Genomic DNA, 24118 nt, shown 5'->3' with positions numbered 1-24118 from the left:
AAAGAAAATGGGGTGGAACTCAGGAAAATAGTTCTGAAGCTTGGAAATGGGTGTCGCATTGTATAACCCAAGGCCAGTCAACAGCCACAAGACCTGTGGCTTTTTGAGTTCTTGCTGTGTCTTGAAACAATGAGTGCCATGACACTTTCTGAAGTCTCCACAGCAAGTCATCATTTTGCTGGAGCTGGAATTCCAGCCAATCCTGCCTGAAGTCAAAGCTTGTGCTCTCCTTTACCATTGTATGATCTCCCAAGACAACAGGTCACGTGGCAAGAAAAGAATACAGCCATCCTTACGTGGAGGATTAAAGAGATGAAACAAAATTGGGTCATGGATGGAGACAAAGCAGCGAAGGGCCCTGGAATTGGAAGAGATGAAGGAACGGCCTGGAGTGGAACTCTTCAGGCTGTGGCCTTTGGGTCTCTGGAGCCTCTATCATTAACAGTGACCATCTGGACACCAGGAATTGTGCTCACAGCTTGTGTCTTTTGCTTTGTGTCTTAGGGCTTTGAGGCCCAAGCTCCCTGAAGGCAGAGACTACATCTATATCTTTGTGGGGTGGAGACATAGTGTGGCCAAGCAGCCACATGGGAAGTGCCGAGGGGCAGGCATCTTGATCTGCCCAGGGATGTGGGGAGGCTTCACAGAGAGATGAAGTTCCAGGCAGAGAAGGGAACAGGGTGAGGGAATCAAGGTGGAGGGTGGGGCACACATTCAGGCAGGAAGGCCAGGAGAGGTAGCAGGCTGCATTGAGGGGCACGCCCAGACTATTAGTCAAGGCTGGAGAAGCAGCTCAAGGCTGTGCATAGATGTAAAAGCTGAAACCTCCCACCTCCACTTATATGCTTCAATGCCCCCTGCAACAGACATGCCCAGCACCCTACCACTTGAAACGCTGCCTTATTTCTGAGAGGGATCAGGGTATCCATCCTTACTCATCTAGAGAATTCTATTCATCTTTTAAGACACTTTAAACATGTGTCTTGTGAGGCTTGCCTTACAGTCTCAAGTAGAATTCCCTGTTTCCTCAGAAGTATCTTTTCTACCTCTCTGTTCTAGCACTGGGCACCCTGTTTTGTCTCTCTTCCCTGTTATCGCGGGAGCTCCTCCCAGGGGAGAAACTGTGTCCTGTCTTTGTGTCCCCAGAACAAGCAGATAGTCGGTACTCAGTACATTCTGATGATGGAGCAGCTTCAGCCCAGCATTCTGTGTTTTTCAGGGAGACAGAGTGAGCAGCCAGTGGGGACTCGTGAGGCTGGGAAGAGGAGATGGGAATTTGCAAGTTTGGTCTGTAAAGTCTGCTGGGGACTTCTTACTGTGATGGCAGGAGGCACCTGCTCCCCCTGACTCCTATTAGCCTCTGCTAACTGCCAACCAGGCCTGTGATGTCTCTGCATTTTTCCCCTTTGTCACTTTTTTTTTTCTTTCCTGCGAGGAGTTTAGCAGCCCCTCAGGAGTTTGATTATATTGCAAGATGAATAAGATATTTGAATTGCGCTATTTAAATGAGTCATCTCAACCCTAGTGTAATTGTTCACCCCCTGTCACACTCAACGTGACTACATTTCCAAACGAGTGCTTTGGCCTGAATAGGGCATTGCTGAAATTGTTTGGTTCCAGTTCTCAACAGCTTTATCGTTTGCATCACAGGGTGTGTCTTTTGTTTCACATCTGGGCAGATGTGGACTTTTACAGTCACCCACCAGAGCTATTGGAACAAGCAATGTAGCTTTACAGAAGGAAGTTGAACCGATTTTCTAGATGTTTGCACATGTGTGTGGTGTGTGTTGGGGGCAGGGTGGGAGCTAGGGAGGAGTGGCAGAGTGCAGAGTGTCATAGAAGGTGATGTCTGATTGCAACTGAGCAGCTTCTCAACATAGAATAGGACTCAAGCTGAATAGATTTAGATTTTGGATTTGTGGTCTGAAATCTCCTTGATTCATATTTCTGTTTTGAGAGTTTTTGTCACTTTTACAACTAAGCCTTCACTGATGGTCTCAGGATGGTTGGCCCAGGGGCCCAGGGTGCCTTAGCATTTCTTCATCTTGGAACTGAGCCAGAGAACAGGACGGTGACCACTGCCCACAGGGAGTTGGGCACCTCTCTCTTCTTTGTTCATTTCTTCTAATGAAGAGAACATGATTGAAGGTCAGACTGTCAAACACAACTCCAAAGCTGCCTCTCCACATCTGGGAAGGTCTCAGTAAGGAACTGGTGGAGAAGTTGCCACAGGGTGGCAAGGCCCATACTGAGATAAAAAAGATTTAAACTTTCCAAATTAGGGGTATGCAGTATTCCTAAAGTGATAAAGTCAGGTGTTAAGATTCATTCAGTAGATGTTGCTTGTGTGCCCATGAATCAAGCCCGTGCTCAGGGGATGGTGGTACAAGAGAAAGAGGCCCTTGAGACCCTGTCTTCAAGAAGTTCACAGCCTAGTGTGGTTGATGGGCATGCAAATGATCATAACAGAGTAGAGGCGTGTCAGAGTGCTGTGGAAAATTAGGACAGCAGGGTCTGCCCAAGGAGATTGGCCAAAGTTTTTGAAAAGTAGGAGGTACTTTTGTTAGAACTTGAAGGTTCTAACCTTCAAGTTAGAATGAATAGTAAATGGCATTTACTATTAATAAACTGGACAATTTTGGGGATGGTATTTTAGGCAAAGTTTAAGGTAGCTAGAAACTCATGTATGGTGTTGGAGATGAGATGGTTAAAACATGAAGAACACAGTGTCTGTTAATTTTACACTGTAGATGTATTAGTATGTGTTCAGTTGCAAGGTCAGAAATCCCTAACACAAAGGGGTTAAACTCTAAAGAAGATCCGTCAACATATATAATATGCTCAAAGGCAGGGATATTTCAAGAAGGCTGAATTCAGTAGCTCAACTCTATCATTAAGGACCTAGATTCCTTCCACCTTTCTGCTCTGCCATCCTTGGTATGATGGTTTATCCTCAGACTTGCTCTTCTCCTGAGCAGAAGATGATTGAAAAGAAGGAGAGGTTTGTTTGTTTGCTTTCTTTCTTGATGTGTATCTTTTTAATCAGTGAGGAAAAGCTTTCTTAAGAAGCTCCCATCAACTCATCCTCATGGCTCAGTGGCTAAAACTGCATGACATACCCAATCCTAAACCATTCACTGGCAAGGGGAATGCGACCACCATGACTGGCTCACCCTAACCTTGACTTTCCCCCTGGAGGGGGAAAGACCCACTTCTTCTGAAATACATGGCCAGATAGAGGAAAGTGGAGCAAAATCGGGCCTGAGAGAAAGTAGGGGAAAGGGGACAAATGACTGCAGAGTTGGCAATCAAGTGTTTGCTACAGTAGGTGATAAACAATTATGATAGATGTTTGAGCAGGAGTTGGCATGATTAGCTCTTCATGTTAAAAAAAAAATCCTGTCACTAGTGTAGAGTTTATTTTTGTAGACAGAACAAATGGAATAATTCTATGAGAAGTCAAGCTACCAATCTATACATATATACACACACACACACACACACACATATATATGTGTATATGTGTGTATATATACACACATATATGTATACACACATGTATGTATATATATGTATATACACACATATATGTATATATACACACATATATGTGTATATACACACACGTATATACATATACACACATATACATATACACATATACATATGTGTATATATGTGTAAATATGCACATATATGTGTGTGTGTATACACACACACACACACACACACTTATATGGAATTGGAGCTAAATTTTTCCTTGGGCCATTCTCTCCTCTCTATCTTCAGGGATAAAGGGGAGCTGAGGGGTTGGGGAGGTTCCAGAACAGAGTAGAAGGTTTTCACTCAGGATTTGCCAGGAAGTCTTTCATGGTACTGTGACAAGCATGCAACTTCTTCAAAATCCAGATGATCATATGGTCCACTCTGAAGGGCTGCTGTCTTCACAGAATCCCAGCTTGCTGGAGCTGGATGTGACTTTGAAGTCAACTAGTTCAAGACTTTTATTTTACAAATGAGGAAACTGGGACCCAGACAAGAGAAGTGACTGGTTAAGTTCCTGTGTTTGTACACGGCTGAGTGGCAACCAAACCAGACTTTCTTCACTCCTGGCCCTGTGCTCTTTATAATGGGTTCTCTGGGCCAGCTTTTTAGGGTGCTTATGTGTATATTCAGGGGTACTGGAAAGGTTCTGTAGGCCCTCTTCCTATGTTTCTATTATCCTTGACAATAAATCTATTGTTGGAATTGAAAAGCAATAATGCTTTGGTTTCTTTTAAAGGTAAACAATACTGACAGGTATAATGCCTCAGCTCTCTTATTCATTTTTAATATAATTCTTAGATTTTTTTCTTTGAAGCAGTTTAGTGGGGAATGAGGATGAGATCTCAGGGGCACTGGGAGCCTGAGAGAGTTGAAAGAAGGCCCTAAGCTGTGGAATCGGAGACTTGAAGCCTCTTTGCTTTGTTGAGGTCTTTTCCTATCTCACCCCGTCAAAAATAAACTAAATAAGAGCCTTGGTGACTGAGGCATTAATGAGTGGCAACTGGTGCGCTTCTGTGAGGTGGAACCTCTGACCCATTTTTCCTGGGGACTCAAACATCCTTCAGAGTGACTCACACACTCTGTTTCCACTCTTTCCTTTGACTTTTGCTGTCTGTATATGTGCCTGGTCTACCTAGAACATACACGCATCTTGGCCAAAACTTTTCCCCAGAAACTTCTGAAAGTTTGCCACTGTAGATAAATAGTGCTTCAAACAGCAGCCACCAAAAAGAAAAAAAAAAAAAGCTTTCTAAATACTAGAAATGGTTTTAAAATCAGAATTGAATTTTACTGAAAAAGCGCTATGTGCAAATCACCAAGTTAACTACAGAGCGCTCGATAAAATCCATTTATTTCATCCTTACTTTTGAAAATATCTTTAAAGTATGTTAGTTGATTTTTCTAGTAGTAGGCCAAACATTATAAAGCTGCTAGTTTTAGATGTGTAATGTAGATAAAGATTGGGCTGAATCTGAATAACCATTCTTGGAGGTTGTGTAAAGATGGTTCCATTTCTGTAAAACAAACAAACAAAAACAGCCCTATGTAAGTGTGTGTCTGTCATAGGGTTACCTCATCCTAGAGAAACATAAATGGATATATATGAAGTTGTTAACAAGGGTTACTTTGCTGGGCAGTGCTGATATGGGTGAGCGAGCATAGCTGGGGCAAGTCAAACAAAATGTAAGAGGAAAAAGGGCATTGAAGGGGCATGTATATGAATTTACATAAATGTATCTTTATTTATAGGTAGACGCACAACAATTTGAGTAAGATACTTTCAAAAAGTGATCTGAGAAATGAGAAAATGGAAGTGACTCTAATTCTCATGTACACCTAAAGGTAGAACACGCTTTGGCTCTCTGGCTAGATTGCATGTTCATTGAGGGGCCTTCAAACTTGAAATGTTAAGGTTCTCTACAGTTCTGTTAAAGAATCTGTCTGCCAGTGCAGGAGATGCAATTAGACGGGTTCGATCCCTGGGTTGGGAAGATCCCCTGGAAGAAGAAATGGCAATCCATTCCAGTAGTCTTAGAAAATTCTGAGGACAGACGAGCCTGGTGGGCTACAGTATGGGGTTGCACAGAGTTGGATACCACTGAGATTACACACACACACACACACACACACACACACAGTTCTCTAAATTAAATTTGTCTGGGAATGCTGTTCTACTTTAATTAGCATTTTGTTCTACTATCATCTACTTGTTATGTATTGATAGTTTTTCATCTCATTTCATTTTTTGCCATCTTTTATCAGTAAAGGCTGATTATAATAGACAAAAATGTATTATATATTATTGTATACATAATTAGATCTAAGTTTATTTCACTGTTGCATACAGTTTGCTCTACAGTAGGAATTTGGTCCATCTTAAAAAATCCTCTCGTATTTCTATGATGTCCCATTTTAAAGGAAGCCCTCAAAGTATTAGGAAGTGATCCCTGAATAAGCTGGTATCACCTGAGATTTTCAATCGAGATCTTGTATCTCCTTTCAGAAAGTGTGCCTGAAGTGGACTGTAACTTTGGGGGGTCACCCAGCACATTCATGTGGCCCTCTTCCCATTTAGAGGCTAGAGGCATGCATCCAGCTCTTTTGGTACACACACACAGCACATGCAGGACGGCAGACAGCTTTTCCTAAGCACTTACCATTTGTCAGATACTTTCCTCACAGTAAATCAGCAAAGGCAAATATTTCACATCCATTTAATAAATCAGGAGCCTGAGGCCCACAGGGCTCAAGTAATCTATTCAAGAATGAGTAAACTGAGCCAATTTTGAAATTCTGGTTTCTTTGATTCAGTAGGACAGGGTATTATTTGTTTTTTTCTTTCTCTTCCACTACACAAACTCAGCCACATCAGAAGGAAAACTGGAAGGGTTTTCTTAACTCTGAGGACTTTCCTTCCTTTGATTCTTTCCCCAGCCACTGCTTTTGAGTGTGGGACAGGGGATGGAAGAGAAAGATCAGGAGAGGGAAGACAAGTATATTCATTCAAACGCCAGGTTTCCCGGGAGAAAGGACTGTTGGGGAATAGTTCAGATTGGGAAAACCTCCTTCTAAGAATCTCATCTACCCACTCACTTGGCTATCAGAGTATTCTGATCTTCTTAAGGTGGGAGGAACTGAGCTTGGGAGTGTTTAAAGATATAGAAAGTGAGAACAGGTCGGGGAGGGGATCAATGATGTGAGCAGACTAAACTTCTTTCCCAAATCTTGAACTCCCCGAGGATAAGCTTCCTTTTGTTAAGTAGCAAGGGTTGAAAGAAACTTCCAGTAAAAGAAACTGTAATGGCCTATGGCCTACAATAAAATGGAAACAATGCAATGTGGGTTTGTTTTCTCCATTACTTTGGACTCTCCACCGGCTCTCAGATTCAATTCAGTGCAAATGTATTTGTTGTGTTTATTCCCCTCTGACATACGCACTTTCAAATTGAACTACCATTTGAGTCTGTTAAGGGGGGAGAATCTAGGGTGCCTATTTGACATTTGAAGTCATTAATTATTGCGTAGGTTTCATCAGTTGTTTTAGCAGAAGGCTTTTGTTTGCTTCCCTTAAGTTTTCTTTTTTTAACTTTCTAATAGGACAAAATAGCAGAGGACTGATTTTTGCTTCTTGTTGGCTAAAGCAGGAAACATGAGCCAGCCTTTGATTCCTCTATGTTTGATTGATAATTTTGAGAGTGTCTAGCCAGGTATTCTGAGTGTGATCCAGCAGGTAACAGCTGGAGAGCGTGTGGCAAGAGAAACCACACAGCAAGGGGCCAAATCACATTTTTCATTTATTACTGAACAGTTTTAGAATAAGTTGATGCTTAACACACGGCAATCTGATGCTTGATACAGTGTGTAATGTATGTTACTGTGTGTGCAGTCATACAATTATGTTCTGCATAATTGCTCATACAGTCTATTATAAGCTTGGAATATATATATTTTAAATGTATTTCTCTTGAATTTTTTAGCAGAAAAATTATATTTTTACATAGGTTAATACAGATTATACGTAAGATTAAGCTACGTGTAGTTGTTTGGTGTATACGACCCTCAGGGTCCTGCATCCCTCTCTGAATTGTGGGTTTCCCCCCGGCACCGAGCAGTGCTCCGACAACAACTGCGTATCCTGCAATTCAACTCAATATATTTCTGACGCTGTCTACCTGGAGACAGCATCAGATTTTACAGATTAAAGGTTCAGTCCCATAACACTGCCCTCCACTTCTGAAAGCGGCCAGTGAGTCTAGATCCTCATCTTTGCTTCTGACTGACTGGTTACTATAGATCAGAGATTCCTATGATCTCCTCCTTGGGTTCAATTAATTTGCTAAACGTGCTCGAAGAACTCAGAGAAATCTTTTTCTTATTAGATTTCCAGTTTATTGTAAAAGGATAGAACTCAGGAACAGCCAGATGGAAGAGACACATAGGACAAGATAGGGGGAAAGAGGCACAGAGCTTCCATGCCTCTTTCAGAGCAGGCTACCTCCCCAAACCTCCACGTGTTCACCAGGAAGCTCCCTGAACCCGTCTTTTGGATTTTCACAGAGGCTTCCTTTCATAAGCATGATTGACTAAGTCATTTGCCATTGGTTCTTGAACTCAATCTCCAGCCCTCTCTCTTCACAGGACAGGGAGTGGGACTAAAAGCTCCAAACCCTCTAATCTTGTGGTTCCTTCCCCCAATCAAAGATTCCCCCCACACTTCCAGGGAACCCCATCCCATCCTTAGGTGTGGCCCAAAGTCATTAACAAAACACAAACAGCACTTCTATTGCTCTTACCACGTAGTAAATTCCAAGGGCTTAGAAGGCAATGGCACCCCACTCCAGTACCCTTGCCTGGAAAATCCCAAGGACGGGGGAGCCTGGTGGGCTGCTGACTATGGGGTCGCACAGAGTCGGACCCGACTGAGCAACTTCACTTTCACTTTCCACTTTCATGCATTGGAGAAGGAAATGGCAACCCACTCCAGTGTTCTTGCCTGGAGAATCCCAGGGACAGGGGAGCCTGGTGGGCTGCCGTCTATGGGGTCGCACAGAGTCGGACATGACTGAAGTGACTTAGCAGCAGCAGCAGCATCAAGGAACTCTGTGCCTAAAACTGGACAAAGATCAAATATGTATTTTTTAATTATAAATCACAATATGACAGATACTGTACCCACTGTATGCCCACTTGATACTGAAATAAATTCTCCAGAAATACTCAGGTATTTTGAAGGACAAGAGAAAAATCATCTAAGCATTTCAAAGGGCAGCACCAGAAGAAACAAGAGACAGTCAATATGTAACTGGTAGTGTTTCCTCTTGTAGTTGCCTTCTTTTGCCTTTTGACTGGTTGGTTAGGGGATCCTAAAAGGCATCTCTGCTGTCTTTGCCCAGGGAATCATCAGCCCTCCTGTGAGTAATAACCAGGCTTTGTGATCTGCTGCTCACTAGTTATAAATATGCTCTCAACAGCTTTTTAGACACTGTTAAACATTAAACAGACCCAGGATAATTGAAAACAGTAATTCTTATACCATTTAAATTCAAGGAAACTAATAGCTAATTTAGGATAGGAAAGGATAACAAGAGATGTTCACATTTTCTTCTTGATGAAGGGGGCAACTGGTACCAAAGTTTATTCCACCAAGCCCATAATTTCTGAATTTGGGGCTCAATTACATGCAAAAATGGAAAATTGGAGACTGAATGAATTCCCTATTTAATCTTGCTTCAGAATTTCCTTAATTGGCATGGATTCTAAATTAAGGACCACAGAAAATAACATAGGTCCTATTTTGAGCTTCCCTGGTGGCTCAGTGGTAAAGAATCTGCCTGCCAATGCAAGAGATTTGGGTTCGATCCCTGGGTCAGGAAGATCCTCTGGAGAAGGAAATGGCTACCCATTGCAGTATTCTTGCCTGGTAAATCCCATGGACAGAGAAGTCTGGTGGGCTATAGTCCATAGGGTCACAAAAGAGTAGGACATGACTTAGCAACTAAACAATGAAACAAATACATACAGCATAAAATTCACCTTTTAAAATGTACAATTCAGTGGTGGTTAGTATATTTACAAAGTAGTACAACCATCACCAGTATCAAATTTTAAGAATATTTTTATCATCCCCAAAGAAACCCCATACCCATTAGCAGTTACTTGCATTTCCTGCCTTCCTCGAGCCGTGGCAATAACTGACATACTTTCTTTCGCTATGGGTTTGTCTGGCCTAATCACTCCTGCCTTAATCAGATGAACTAAGTTGTAGTGTTTATTTTTGTCCCGTGTCTTCTGTAAGAGTCCTTTGCACTCTCCTTGTATGTGCTATTTCTACACTGAAGGCCTCCTGTGTGGTAATACCCATATAAAGAACTTACTACAATTTTATCATGTTTTTTTGTCTCATCCAGGTTATTAATTCCAGAACATCAGGGAGATCTTAAAATTTGCCATTTATTGAGCACTTCTTGTGTTATTGGGACTTGATTGAGGTCACATATTTATTGGGTGCCTACTCCTGACTAGGCACAGTGCTACGTGCTGGGGGTGCAATTTCTATTTCTGAATTATTTGATTTTTCTACCACCTTGGATGCTTTATATCATTATTACAATTGCATATACATTGAATGTAAGGTCCAGATTTTTCCAGCTAGTAAGTGGGAGAGGAAGGATATGAACCCAAGGTTGGACAGTCCAAGTCCTAGTACACTCAGTATGATCCCCATAATAACCTTCACAGAAATATTCCCGCATATACCTAATTCAATACCCAACACTCACAGTGCGCCTGGTCCATATTTCGTTTTGGACTGATGCTCTTCACATACCCCTATTGTACAAAATTAAGAGTAGTAAGTGTGTTTTAAAAAGTACGAGAAAATGTTTAACCTCACAAGTTATCAGAGGAATGCAAAGCTGAAAGAAAAAGGAGGCTTTTTTTTTTTTTTTTAATCTTCTGGCCACATCGCACAGCATGTGGGATCTTGTTCCTCACCCAAGGATTGAACCTGTGTCCCCTGCATTGGAACTGCAGAATCTAAACCACTAGACCACCAGGGAAGTTCTGAGGCATTATTTTATATTTGCTAACAGGCATTTATAAAGTGACAATATTTAAGTGTTTGCAAAATTTTGGTGTATCCTTAAATTTCAGATGAAAAGTATGGAATGTAAGAACTGTCCAAAAAAAGTTCAATTCCCCAGACTTACTGAAGGAATTTAACATAAAGAAATAATCCAAAGACAGAGAAGAGCATTTTCTGTAGAAAAATGTTCAATTACAACATTATTTCTACCGCCAGTGAATTATTTAAATGCCCAAGAACAGTTTAATGTTACAGTGTGGTAGATATTCTTAAATAGAACGTTATGCAGCAACCAAAAGTGGTAATTACGAAGACCTAAAAAATGTTTGAAAACAATGAAAAAATTTGAATGTGGACTTAAATTTAAGCCTTGAGTATAACCATGTAACGATTACATGTGAAAACAAGTTTTAAAAACTTAACAACACTTGGCACAGAGTAAACAGTAATGGTTGAATGAAAGGGTGACTGAACAGAAATGGAAAACATCCTGCTTGGTATGTAATCTCATCTCCAGACGTTACAGGATTTAACTAATATACTATGGTTGAAGCAAGATATTTTTAATCATGCTAAAGCTTTCATAGTGACCCAGGAAATGTCAATCGTTATGAGATCATTGCAGGTCTAGAAAAATTTTAACATTTTTGATGATACATGCATGCGAATGATATATAACAAAACCTTAGAACATTTAGAGAATGGTAGGACAGAGGAGCCTGGTAGGCTGCAGTCCATGGGGTCGCTAAGAGTCAGACACGACTGAGCGACTTCACTTTCCCTTTTCACGTTCATGTATTGGAGAAGGAAACGGCAACCCACTCCAGTGTTCTTGCCTGGAGAATCCCAGACGGGGGGGCCTGGTGGGCTGCCGTCTATGGGGTCGCACAGAGTCGGACACAACTGAAGCGACTTAGCAGCAGCAGCAGCAGTGATTATATCAACAATCATAATAGCCTTATTAGGGCCCAGGAGCTTAAGCTTCCTTAGCTTCAGGACTAATGAGCCTTTGAGTGTTGCATTTCCAATGGAAAGGTTCCACTTTCTATCTTTTGATTATGTACCCAAGGTTTAAACATGATGGGTATATTACAGTGTAATAAGAGCTTACATATATATTCATATTTACCTAGGAATTATATATAAGACATATAAAGTAATACTTGTAACTCTGAATGGTATAATCTATATTTTATTATACCTGTAAGAAGACATGTACATGTGCATATTATTTTCATGGGACTGGAATGGTGTTATAGCACATTAACTAGCTCTGGCAGAAGGAGACATTTATTAATCATCATAGCCTCTGTTTATTCTTCTTTTCTAAAAATTTTTATTTATTTAATTTTGCTCGTACTGGGTCTTTATTGCTGAGCTTGGGCTCTCTCCAGCTGTGGCGAGTGGGAGCCATTTTCCAGTTGCAGATGAACTTCTCATGGCAGTGGCCCCCTTTGTTGCGGAGCATGGGCTCTAAGTTATTCGGGCTTCCATAGTTGTAGGGCATGGGCTCAGTTGCTGTGGCACATGGCCTTTAGTTGCCCCACGGCATGTGAAGTCTTCCCATACCAGGGATCAAACTCCTGTCCCCTGCATTGGCAGGCGGGCTCCTAACCACTGGACCACGGAGGAAATCCTGGTTCTTCTTTTATGTCTTGGAGGCCCACTCCTGAGCCCCTCCCCACTGTCACCATTGAGGAACATGTCTCCAGGTCTCTCCAATTCTTCATCTGCCTCTGCCCGAATGCTCAGCGCCCAGTGATGCCTTGGTCACTGGAAACAGCCACCAACAGGATCTGCCTTGCTTAGCCATCCCTCTTTTACTTGCCCAGTTCTATCTCAGTCCATGGCTCTACTTAGGCTCCTTTGCTCCTTTTTTTTTCTGAGTAGAAATTAACTCAAGTTGTTAGAGGGGGAAGAACTGTAAATTGTAGCACAAAAATCTGCTGTTAAAGAAAAAGGAAGCTGTTCTAATTTTGGGCACTGCAAATACATTAAACCACTTATTGAAGTCTTCTTGGTGCCTCAATATTACATGGCCTTATGGCCTTCACTCCAGGGACCTGAGATTAATCAGCTTTTAAGGAAGACAGTCTTAAACAACTAAACAGGAAATAGGACATCCCAAATCTGAGGATAGTCACTGTGGGACTAGAACATAACAGAGCATATCTGAATTTTGTAAGGTCACAGAAGAGATGGTTTCTATTCAGGAATCCTTTAGTGAGAAAAGAAGGCTGCTCGTGGCAAGTGGAGGGGGAGGATAAAGTGGGTACGACTCGTGGCTTACATTAATTGGCAAGATACATGGACTCTGGAGTAGGATACAGCTGCAGGAGCATTTGAGGGGGATAGTTACCTCTCTGAAGTCATGGCTTTGGGAATAGATCAGCAGGAAGTTTTGGCTAAGTTATTAATGACCAAGTGGCAGTTAATTATGGCATTTCTAACATCCAGATAGTTGCTTTTAGACTGGATAGTCTAACATTTGAACAGTCACTTTAGACTGAATTTTACTTGTGCTTAGTTATTCTTAAATGCATATATTCTTGTGCCCTTCTCAATCTTGGAGGTAGAATGAAAAATCAGATATCAACTTCTTCTTTTTAATTTTAATCACATATTTGAAAATTCTGCATGAAAATGTCACCCATCAAAATAATGAGGTTTTCTGATCACAGTGTAACATTTCACCCTAGCTCTCACCACCCTCAGGATTTTACCACTGTATGAGAGCTCATGATTTGGGGGAAACAAACAGAAGGTTCTCATAGCAGAGCTAAGGCAGGGGTTGCTGCATTGACAAAGGAGAAACCATGTGTGGGAATATGGTGGAAGGAGGACAGTTATCCCACTAATGTGTGGTCAAAACCTTGGGAGAAAACACATAGTTCCTATTTGGTCCTGAATTTATACCATGTTTAGTTGAAAGAACATCGGCTCTTAAATCAGAGTGAATCTTTATTTCATTACTCAAAAGCTGTGTAACATTGAGCAAGTTGATTTATCTAGTTGTACGCAAGCTTTGGGCTTCCCTGGTGGCTCAGTGGTGAAAGAGTCACTTGCAACTCAAGAGATATGGGTTTGATCCCTAGGTTGGGAAGATCCCCTGGAGGAGGAAATGGCCACCCACTCCAGTATTCCTGTCCAGGAAATCCCACAGTCCATGGAGTCACAAAGAGTTGGACACAAATTAGTGACTAAGCACACACTCAAATTTTAGCATGCATCCTTAGAATCCCCTAGAGGGCTAGATTTACACAGATTGCAGAGGTCTATCCCAAAGTTTCAGATTCAGTAGTGCTGGGTGAGGCTCGAGAATTTGCATTTCCAAGTTTGCAGGGACCAGACTTCAAGAACCATCAGATTAACCCAATTTGAGTCTCAATCTTCTCACCTATAAAATGGTGCTAATATTACCTTCTATTAGCAGGTATAGGTGCTATATTATAGGTGCTAATTTCACCTATAAAATGGTGCTAATATTACACACAGAATTGTGTGACAGTAATATCCAGCTTGTATTAAGCACTTAAGCAGTATGCCAGCCAAACACTATCTTAAGCATGTTACATTCATTTAATTCTCACAGATGGGACTTCCCTGGAGGTCCAATGGCTAAGACTCCACACTTCCGGGGGTGGGCATGGGTTCCAACCCTGGTCAGGGGACTAAGATCCCGCATCCTGCATGCTGCGTGGCACAGCCAAAAATAGTGGAGGAAGTTCTCAGAAACCTCTTGAGAAAGGATTTTCTATCACAGAAGGGGTAACTGAGACAAGGAAAGTTTTCTTAAGGTCAAACAGCTAAGAAGCATAATTTTGATCCAGGCAGTCTTGGGACCAGAGCCATGCTCTTAACCATGCCCTGATGCCATCTTTTGAAATTAAAGGAGATTATGTGTAAGGTATTGTTATGGTGTCTGGCCCATGGCTAATTAATATATGTAGCAACTGGTAGTAAATTTGAGTTGTTCTTTCTCAAAAGGACCTGGGGCAGGAAAAAAAAAAAGGGAAACAAGATACAGGAAGGTGATGTGCATGCGTTCTCAGTGGCTTCATCTGTCAAATGGTGTCAGGCTGGTGGTTTGGCTCCCTGAGCCTCTTTGCTTCCTCATCTTAATAAAAAGATATGTGGAGAAAGGGTGTAGTGATGGGAGCATCAGTCTTCAGAAGTTACACCCAGCCACTTTGTCTAGTGTTAAGCCCTAGATTTCACTCTCTCAGGGTGAGACGAACCTCAACCCCAAAGCACATTTACACATCATCCAGGTTGGCTCAGGACTTGGCCAAAAGAGAGAGTGTTTCCTAGAGCCAAGCTTTAGTATTCTCATTGGAACTTGAATCCACTCAAGTTCAAATATGTCCCCCAAGCCAACTTTGACTATCTGCCTAATATAATGATGATACTCTACATATAACACTAGATAGGGTATATAACTTCTCTGAAGAGAAAAATAGGAAAAGGACATGAGAAGACCCTAGTTATTCATTGCATCATTCTGTCTTTAATGAAAGTCTGTGGAATGATTTTCTTGGGGAGTGGAAGTCACTTCCAGGACAGCTGCTTAGAGTTGTCACTAACATGTCCTGAGAAGAAGTCAGAGCCTTAATGTTTATAAGCTCATCAAGCCACAAACTAAATCTTAAATTAGAAAAACAAAATTCTCCTGGTTCAATTCTTTAATAAGTAGCAGCAGGAAAAATGGTGACTTATTATGTAAGATATTGTGATGGATATCTTTTATATTTAGCTCTATCTGGAAAATAATGTCTTTAAACTTAACACCTTCAACTCTGTCCTTCGGATATTTCTTCTTTTACACCTTGAAAAATAGTCACATACCTTGAACAAATTCAGTGAAATTTCTGTTGCAAAAGTCTGACACTTAGAAAAGTCAGAGGGAATTTTTCCCCAAAGAAGGAAATAAACCAAAATCCAATTATTTATGGTTGTAACTGGAATTATTCCAGTTGCTCAGGGTTTGACTATTATTCCCTTGAGAAAGCAAAATACCAAAAGTACTAAGGATGAGGGTAATATGATAAATGGGGATATGGCTTACTTCTGTGCCTATTATCATTAATAAAACAAATATGTACATATATACTTCATACATATATTTATAAATATCTACACCATTCCTTTTCTATTAGTTACTACATATTGAAAACTAGGACACGGTAGAAATTCAGAAGCAAGTTGTCCTATCCTTGCATGCATTGCATTTTTCCATCCACACCCCTTGCCTCCAGAAGGGAATGCCATGAGGATTATCAGGACAATGTTAGCAAATGTGTCTAGAATTTGCTGGTAGGAGGCAACACTGAAAATCAAAGCACAACAATGTTTGGCACTTTTGATAATCTAGGGTCTAACTTCTCTGACTAAAGCTTACTCTGCATAGAAACACAAATATCAAATCCTGGCCTGTAACAATTCCATCGCCAGTTACTTACTCATTCGCTGGGGACCTTTGATGTTTTCCATCTACGAAGTTTCTAATCTTTCTGAAAAGTAGAGGAAGCACTCACTGGTTTACGTTTACATTTGGCGTTTTAATTTTGTAATTCCACCTTTCCCTTCCCCCTTTCTTTCCACTTTGCGGATCTCACAGGTGTCTGGTCCGACCTGTCAGGTGGGTCTCTGTTTGCCTGTCATTTGGGAAGCTGATGGTCTTACCTGGGCATGGCTGATTGCACAAAGCGGAACAGGGGTTAGTTTGAATTGCAGGTGTGAGCAATCAGTGTAGATCAGCACTAATCCATCAGATATTAGAACTGCCAAGCTGCAGCAGACATGGCAGAGAGAGCCAAATGCTGAGAGTGACGGTAGCTCTGTGTGTGTGTGTGTGTGTGTGTGTGTGTATAACCAGCAGTTCCAGTGCTAAAGGATTTTGTGTTTGCAGAACGTGGTCTCCCTGATGCTGACCATGACACTTCCTTATTGAGGACCCACGCTGACTGTGGCTGTATAAAACCTCATGGTGATAAGGGGCAAATAAGAAACTGGTCACATCTTCAGGTAGCTTATACCCCAGAAGAGACGTTGATGTACAGCCTAAAGAATGCTTAGCTCACATTATGTAATGATATATACCTCAGCCTATAGAATTCTAAGTTTAAGTAGCCATTCTGTCATTTACTGTCTATTTGATCTTGGGAAAGTTTCTTATTTTCACTGAACTTCACATTCCCTCATGTATAAAACATGGATAATCCCTACTTGGAAAAATTATTGTCTCTGGCATATCAGTTCAGTTCAGTCGCTCAGTCGTGTCCGACTCCTTGCGACCCCATGAATTGCAGCATGCCAGGCCTCCCTGTCCATCACCAACTCGCAGAGTTCACTCAAACTCGTATCCATCGAGTCAGTGATGCCATCCAGCCATCTCATCCTCTGTTGTCCTCTTCTCCTCCTGCCCCAAATCCCTCCCAGCATCAGAGTCTTTTCCAATGAGTCAACTCTTCGCATGAGGTGGCCAAAGTATCGGAGTTTCAGCTTTAGCATCATTCCTTCCAAAGAACACCCAGGACTGATCTCCTTTAGAATGGACTGGTTGGGTCTCCTTGCAGTCCAAGGGACTCTCAAGAGTCTTCTCCAACACCACACTTCAAAAGCATCAATTCTTTGGTGCTCAGCTTTCTTCACAGTCCAACTCTCATATCCATACATGACCACAGGAAAAACCATAGCCTTGACTAGACGGACCTAATGTCTCTGCTTTTGAATATGCTATCTAGGTTGGTCATAACTTTCCTTCCAAGGAGTAAGCGTCTTTTAATTTCATGGCTGCAGTCACCATTTGCAGTGATTTTGGAGCCCCCCAAAATAAAGCCTGACACTGTTTCCACTGTTTCCCCATCTATTTCCCACGAAATGATGGGACCAGATGCCATGAACTTTGTTTTCTGAATGTTGAGCTTTAAGCCAACTTTTTCACTCTCCTCTTTCACTTTCATCAAGAGGCTTTTTAGTTCCTCTTCACTTTCTGCCATAAGGGTGGTGTCATCTGCATATCTGAGGTTATTGATATTTCTCCCAGCAATTTTGATTCCAGCTTGTGCTTCTTCCAGCCCAGTGTTTCTCATGATGTACTCTGCATAGAAGTAAAATAAGCAGGGTGACAATATACAGCCTTGACGTACTCCTTTTCCTATTTGGAACCAGTCTGTCATTCCATGTCCTGTTCTAACTGTTGCTTCCTGACCTGCATATAGGTTTCTCAATAGGCCGGTCAGGTAGTCTGGTATTCCCATCTCTTTAAGAATTTCCAGTTTATTGTGATCCACACAGTCAAAGGCTTTGGCATAGTCAATAAAGCAGAAATAGATGTTTTTCTGGAACTCTCTTGCTTTTTCCATGATCCAGCGGATGTTGGCAATTTGATCTCTGGTTCCTCTGCCTTTTCTAAAACCAGCTTGAACATCTGGAAGTTCACGGTTCACGTATTGCTGAAGCCTGGCTTGGAGAATTTTGAGCATTACTTTACTAGCGTGTGAGATGAGTGCAATTGTACAGTAGTTTGAGCATTCTTTGGCATTGCCTTTCTTTGGGATTGGAATGAAAACTGACCTTTTCCAGTCCTGTGGCCATTGCTGAGTTTTCCAAATTTGCTGGCATATTGAGTGCAGAGCTTTCACAGCATCATCTTTCATGATTTGAAAGAGCTCAACTGGAATTCCATCACCTCCACTAGCTTTGTTTGTAGTGATGTTTTCTAAGGCCCACTTGACTTCACATTCCAGGATGTCTGGCTCTAGGTGAGTGATCACATCATCGTGATTAACTTGGTCGTGAAGATCTCTTTTGTACAGTTCTTCTGTGTATTCTTGCCACCTCTTAATATTTTCTGCTTCTGTTAGGTCCATACCATTTCTGTCCTTTATCGAGCCCATCTAGGCATGAAATATTCCCTGGGTATCTCTAATTTTCTTGAAGAGATCTCTAGTCTTTCCCATTCTATTGTTTTCCTCTATTTCTTTGCATTGATTACTGAGGAAGGCTTTCTTATCTCTTCTTGCTATTCTTTGGAACTCTGCATTCAGATGCTTATATCTTTCCTTGTATCCTTTGCTTTTCACTTCTCTTTTTCTCACAGCTCTGGCATATAGTAGGTGCTAAATACATGTTTTTTTCCTTCTTTTTTTGAACTATTATCTTTAGACAGTAGTATTGTCTGAGTGTTAATGTGAGTCATGAATGCCCTGAGTGGTCCATGTGGAATGAGAACCAGGAGACCACACTCGTGATCCAGGAGGTCAACAAAGCTTTCAGGATGGGCAGGATGTGATGAACCTGAGCCTCGAAGATTCAGATGGGTTCACACAGAAGTGCCATACACACAGGCTGGCAGGTGGGCTCTGGGACAGCAACAAGTCCGTTTGGGTTAAACCATTCAGACCTAAAAGTCTGAAGGATCCAGGTTGTCAAGGACAGTGCTCTTAATAGGTTTGTCCTTCTAAAACAAATTCTGAGATCTGAAGCCCTGTCAGCCGCTTGTCAAGGTTCTGGTGTAAATACATCACTGTCATCCACTGGTACAAGAAGCCCGGTGACACAGGAGGCACATTTTCCTTCTTGCCAGAGAGTCTGATTGACTGAATGTACCTTCCTCAGTCAAAGAATGTCTTGGCAGTATATGTTACATCAGGGAGCATCGACCTTTGGTTAACTTCAGTACCACAAACATGAGGGAGGCGCCTCCTCCTCACATGAGGAGAATCCCCTGCTGCATTGATGCTTTGGATCTAAACATGGGTCCATAAGCCTGTGAGGCCCAAGAGGCTGCAGTAGGACTGAGGTACACCATAAAAGGTTGTGGGTGTTCACTTCATATGGCGATCATTTCACAGTTCAGATAAGTCAAGTTGTTACGCTGGCCAGCTTGCACTTATACAGTGCTGCAGTCAATTTATCTCAATAAAAGTGGAAAAATATTAAAATCTTAAAAAGGCTGAAACACACAAAAAAAGTGACTTATGAGCAAAACACTCCATCATATAGGCAGGTGGAAAGTAATAGATGAAGTCAGGAAACCTCTGTCATCTATTAGTGGGGAGACCCTGGAACATACCACTTCATCTTCTAGGGTCTCAGTTGCCCCAGGTATAAAATTAGGGTGTCACACTAATCATGAGTGCAAATCAATTTTGTTAATTCTAAGTCTCTCCTGTGTGTGCTCAGTCCCTCAGGCATGTCTGATTTTTTGCAACCCCATGGACTGTAGCCCGACAGGCTCCTCTATCCATTAAATTTTCCAGGCAAGAATACTGGAGTGGATAGTTCTTCAGGGGATCTTCCCCACCCAGGAATCAAATCTGGGTCTCCTGCACTGGAGGAGGATTCTTTACTGTGTGAGCCACCAGTTTCTTAGGTGACAACAAAAGCTCTTTTATGCCAATAAATCTAGTGTAGAATCACAACCTGTAAATAAAAGCAGAGCACCTCCAGCCAGTGGGCACAGGTCCTGCCAAGGCCTCAATGTCCTCTCTCTCCTCCCCATCCTCAGAGTTAGGTGGAGAAGGTCACCTTGTCCTCTTCAGGGCATGATGTCCAGGCCGATAGACTACAAAGTTGCTGAGATTTCTCATACTTCCCACAAGTTCCAGTCCTATCACAGCTTGAATTAATGTAGTTTTCAATTTTTTCTTTAAGTTGACTGAAACATTTTAGAAAATAAACTCATCTCCCTAGGCCTCTCTTTTACCAGATTGCATAATTTTTCTCTCTGCGACGGTTTTTATTCTCAAGACAAATTTCATTTCACTAATGATCGTCAGAGCTCCAGTACTAAGATCCCTGATAGAAAGGGCATTGAAAGATTATATCTCATTCTGAGTCAGAGGTATTCTTATTCATACAGGAAGCTAGCTTTGTTAGGAAAGATACCCAAGTGTTCACAGTAAAAAATCTTGTTTGGCATTGAAACAGAGGTGAGGAAACTTACAGAGAATTTTCTCAGTAGCAGAAGAGGCTTCCCCTGGAATCGGTTGATGCTTGTCTATTGATGTCTAGCCCAAACGAGAGCAGCACAGTCATACTGAAAGGCAAATGCCCTGGCCCTGAGAAATTTGAGCAAAAGGAAAGCAGCTGAAAGATGCTGAGATCTTAACCCTTCAAAAGTTTCCCAGTCCACCTCCACCCTTGTTAGAACGGTCAGTGCAACCTGGAGAAGATACCTTAAAACATGGGCTTTCTGTGCTTCCTAGCACTGTCATTCCCCTGCAGCAGACTCAATGGAGAAGAAAGTCAGGCTTTGATTATCTCTAAGGATACAAAAACTCAGACCACACTGTAAGCATAATGATTATGCATATGTTGTTGTTCAGTGGCCCAGTAATGTCCTACTCTCTGCGACTCCGTGGACTGCAGTGTGCCAGGCCTCTCTGTCCCTCACCATCTCCTGGAGTTTGCCCAAGTTCATGTCCATTGCATTGGTGATGCCATCCAGCCATCTCACCCTCTGATGGCCTCTTCTCCTTCTGCCCTCAATCTTTCCCAGCATCAGGGATTTTTCCAATGAGTCAGCTCTTCACATCAGGTGACCAGAATACTGGAGCTTCAGTATCAATCCTTCCGATCAAAATTCAGGGTTGATTTCCTTTAAGATTGACTGGTTTGATCTCCTTGCTGTTCAAGAGACTTTCAGGAGTCTTCTCCAGCACCATAGTTTGAAGGCATCAATTCTTTGGAGTTCTGCTTTCTTTACAGTCCAGCTTTCACTACCATACGTGACCACTGGGAAGATCATATGGGATTATGCACATACCCCAGGATGAATGCATTGCAAACTTAGAAATCACATCCTATATACAGTCACCGTTTGCTGTCATGAAATACCTGTGGCCAGTTGACACGCTTCATCTCAGAGGAGCAGCTGCACAGGCCAAAGGGTTCTCATGACCTTCTTGAGCCGCTCAAACTTCACCTTTGCAGCTAGTGAGCCCCATGGCTAGCCAAGGAGTGTGTATTCTCTTCTCTGCCTCATTTCTGTCCTGTATTCAGTGAAAGGGTTCTGTCCTGGAACTGTAATCTGAAGAAAGTCCCAGGTTCATCAATAATTCTTGAGAGTTGTGCTTGAAATTCTATGCTAATTTAAAATTCTATGCTAATATTGAATTGCTATGCTAATTTTTTCACACACCTAAATGTACATTATTATACACATTATAATAAAAGGAAAACAAAGAAGCAAATCCTGGCAAACAGAAAAGCCAATAGCAAGCTGAATGTTGTGTATTGGCCCAACCAGAAGTATGCTGCTGCTGCTGCTAAGTTTCTTCAGTCATGTCCGACTCTGTGCGACCCCAGAGACAGCAGCCCACAAGGCTCCCCTGTCCCTAGGATTCTCCAGGCAAGAACACTGGAGTGGGTTGCCATTTCCTTCTCCAGTGTCTGGCCCATAGGGAGGGATAAATAGCAATTGCATTATTGTCATTTTTAGTCTCTATTTGTTAATTGGTTAACCTTGTTGAGGTCTGTGTCTGAACCATGAACTCATCACACACAAACTACTTGTTTGAAATTCTCTAAAAGATTTCTCCTATTTAAGACTGGATATTAAACAGCAGTGTTCATACCAAAAGGACACAAGAGAGATGGCCCATGTTCAACCACCCAATGATATATTAACATCCTATAAATTTGGAATTATAAATTCATTACAAATCAACTCATTATAAGTCTTAAAAACTGAATAAATTATTATAATAAATAGTTAAAGATGCTCCTGAGGTGTGACTTAGCCTTTTCGGAGCAATTCCAATGCAATTTGGTTCAGACCAATTTCTAAAACACATGGGATTAATATTAAGTAAACAAATTGGCAAAGTGATATGAATTAAGTCACTCTCCAGCCTTGCTAGCTTAATGCTAATGTGGACAAAGCTTAAATGGCTAATTCTACCTAGAAAGGAAGGTTTGAAGAGAGATCTCTTTTCTATTCTTTGACTCCTTTGCTGGTTAAGGTGTTTTTGTTAGCTTGTGTGGAAAAAAAATACCCAGAAAAAGACTGCTAGGCATTTCTTTCCTTTGGTTTATTTTTTTTCAGCCAAAGTGTAAGACCTGACTTAGATGAATAGCAATTAAGGAATTTTTGTGGTTTATTTCCTGATCTAACTGCTTACTACTGAAGAAAGCAATTCTGACAAGCCTGTGTTAACCTGGGTCTTAACCAAAACTGTAGAGCCAGAAACATTTTTGAAAGATTTAGATAGGATAGTCAAGCTAGAATTTTAACAATAAGTGCCTCTTAGGGTAGTTTTTCCTAGATCACATGGACTTAATATTTTTCCCCTTGGATACTGATTTTGTAGAAAATAAACCACTTTTCTATGCATTAGCTTCATATTTCAACAACATTGCAGACCTGCAGCTGAACAAGAAGGAAGATGAGTAATCAAGTCAACGCTGATAATTCCACTTACAGTAATACTTTGAATTAATAAAACCCTTCACTTATAAAGATAGCAACATTTGTTTTCATAAATTTGACCTGTAAGCATTAGTTGAATATGGATTTGAATTTTATTTATTTTTCAAAGCATTATTGTGATGAAGAAGAGAACTTTTAAAGATCTATTTTCTGGGAGGAAAAGCTCAGAGATGTCACACTAATTGTCAAGATGCCCAAATATCTCTTCCTGATTATCTTTACTGCTGGGTAGTGCTGGTGTCAAGCGAGGCATGATTCAGCAGCTAGAGAATGCCCCAAGGACAAGATATTTTCATGTCTCTCTTTGCTGTGGATTTGCTGGCTTCATCTTACCAGATTTTGCTTATTGTTGCAATATGACTGCTGGCACCTCCTACGGTGGTTTGCTGCCTGGTTGACCCCTTGTAGCTCAGTCGGTAAAGAATCTCCCTGCTGTGCAGGAGACTGGGTTCGATCCCTGGGTTGGGAAGATCCCCTGCAGAAGGAAATGGCAACTCACTCCATTATCCTTGCCTGGAAAAATCTCATGGACAGAGGAGCCTGGTGGACTGCAGTCCATGGGGTCACAACGAGTTGGGCACAACTGAGCGACTAACACTAACTAACTGACCCAGCAGAGAAGCGTGGCCATCTTTGCTCTACTCCTCCCTGAGGAAGTCCTGAAATTCACTCTGATTGGACTGGCGGAGTCATGGCTTGGGGAGGCCCAGGGACCATGGCCATTGGCTGGGAGAATGCAGGGTGCTCACTGGCTTCTTAGGCTTCCTATTTGAGGTCCTAGGCCAGAATCTGCTTCACCCAAAGGATGAGATCCAAGAGAAGAACTTCCCCTAGAGTGAAATTAGAGGGGCTGCCAGGCAGAAAACCCCCAACTGAGACATAGAAATGTCCATGAGACTGACAATCAATTCACATAGCCATGCTCTAGGAAGTATTGTTGAAGGTGGAAGAGTGGGTGACAGTGTGGAGGTACTGGGGACTTTTGAGCAGGAATATGACAAAGTGGCGATTTAGGCATTTAATAATAACAGTAATACTAATATCTTGCATGA

The 24118-nt window shown here is 41.7% G+C and overlaps 2 long non-coding RNA genes across 3 annotated transcripts in view; one reads left to right on the top strand and one right to left on the bottom strand.

The window, feature by feature from the left end:
- LOC139183622 (uncharacterized) overlaps positions 1-24118 on the top strand; it is a 105766-nt gene that overhangs the window by 56313 nt on the left and 25335 nt on the right. The gene's annotated exons all lie outside the window — the stretch shown is intronic.
- Positions 4940-16228, bottom strand: LOC139183621 (uncharacterized). Its single transcript, XR_011567170.1, has 3 exons — positions 16090-16228; positions 8340-8658; positions 4940-5060 (listed from the first exon to the last, which is right to left on the bottom strand). It is a non-coding gene; the product is annotated as an uncharacterized lncRNA (long non-coding RNA).

This window comes from Bos indicus, chromosome 1 (assembly GCF_029378745.1).
Source record: "Bos indicus isolate NIAB-ARS_2022 breed Sahiwal x Tharparkar chromosome 1, NIAB-ARS_B.indTharparkar_mat_pri_1.0, whole genome shotgun sequence".
NCBI classification, from domain to species: Eukaryota; Metazoa; Chordata; class Mammalia; order Artiodactyla; family Bovidae; genus Bos; species Bos indicus.
The sequence above is the reverse complement of the archived record's forward strand: the minus strand, read 5'-3'. Positions and strand labels throughout refer to the sequence as shown.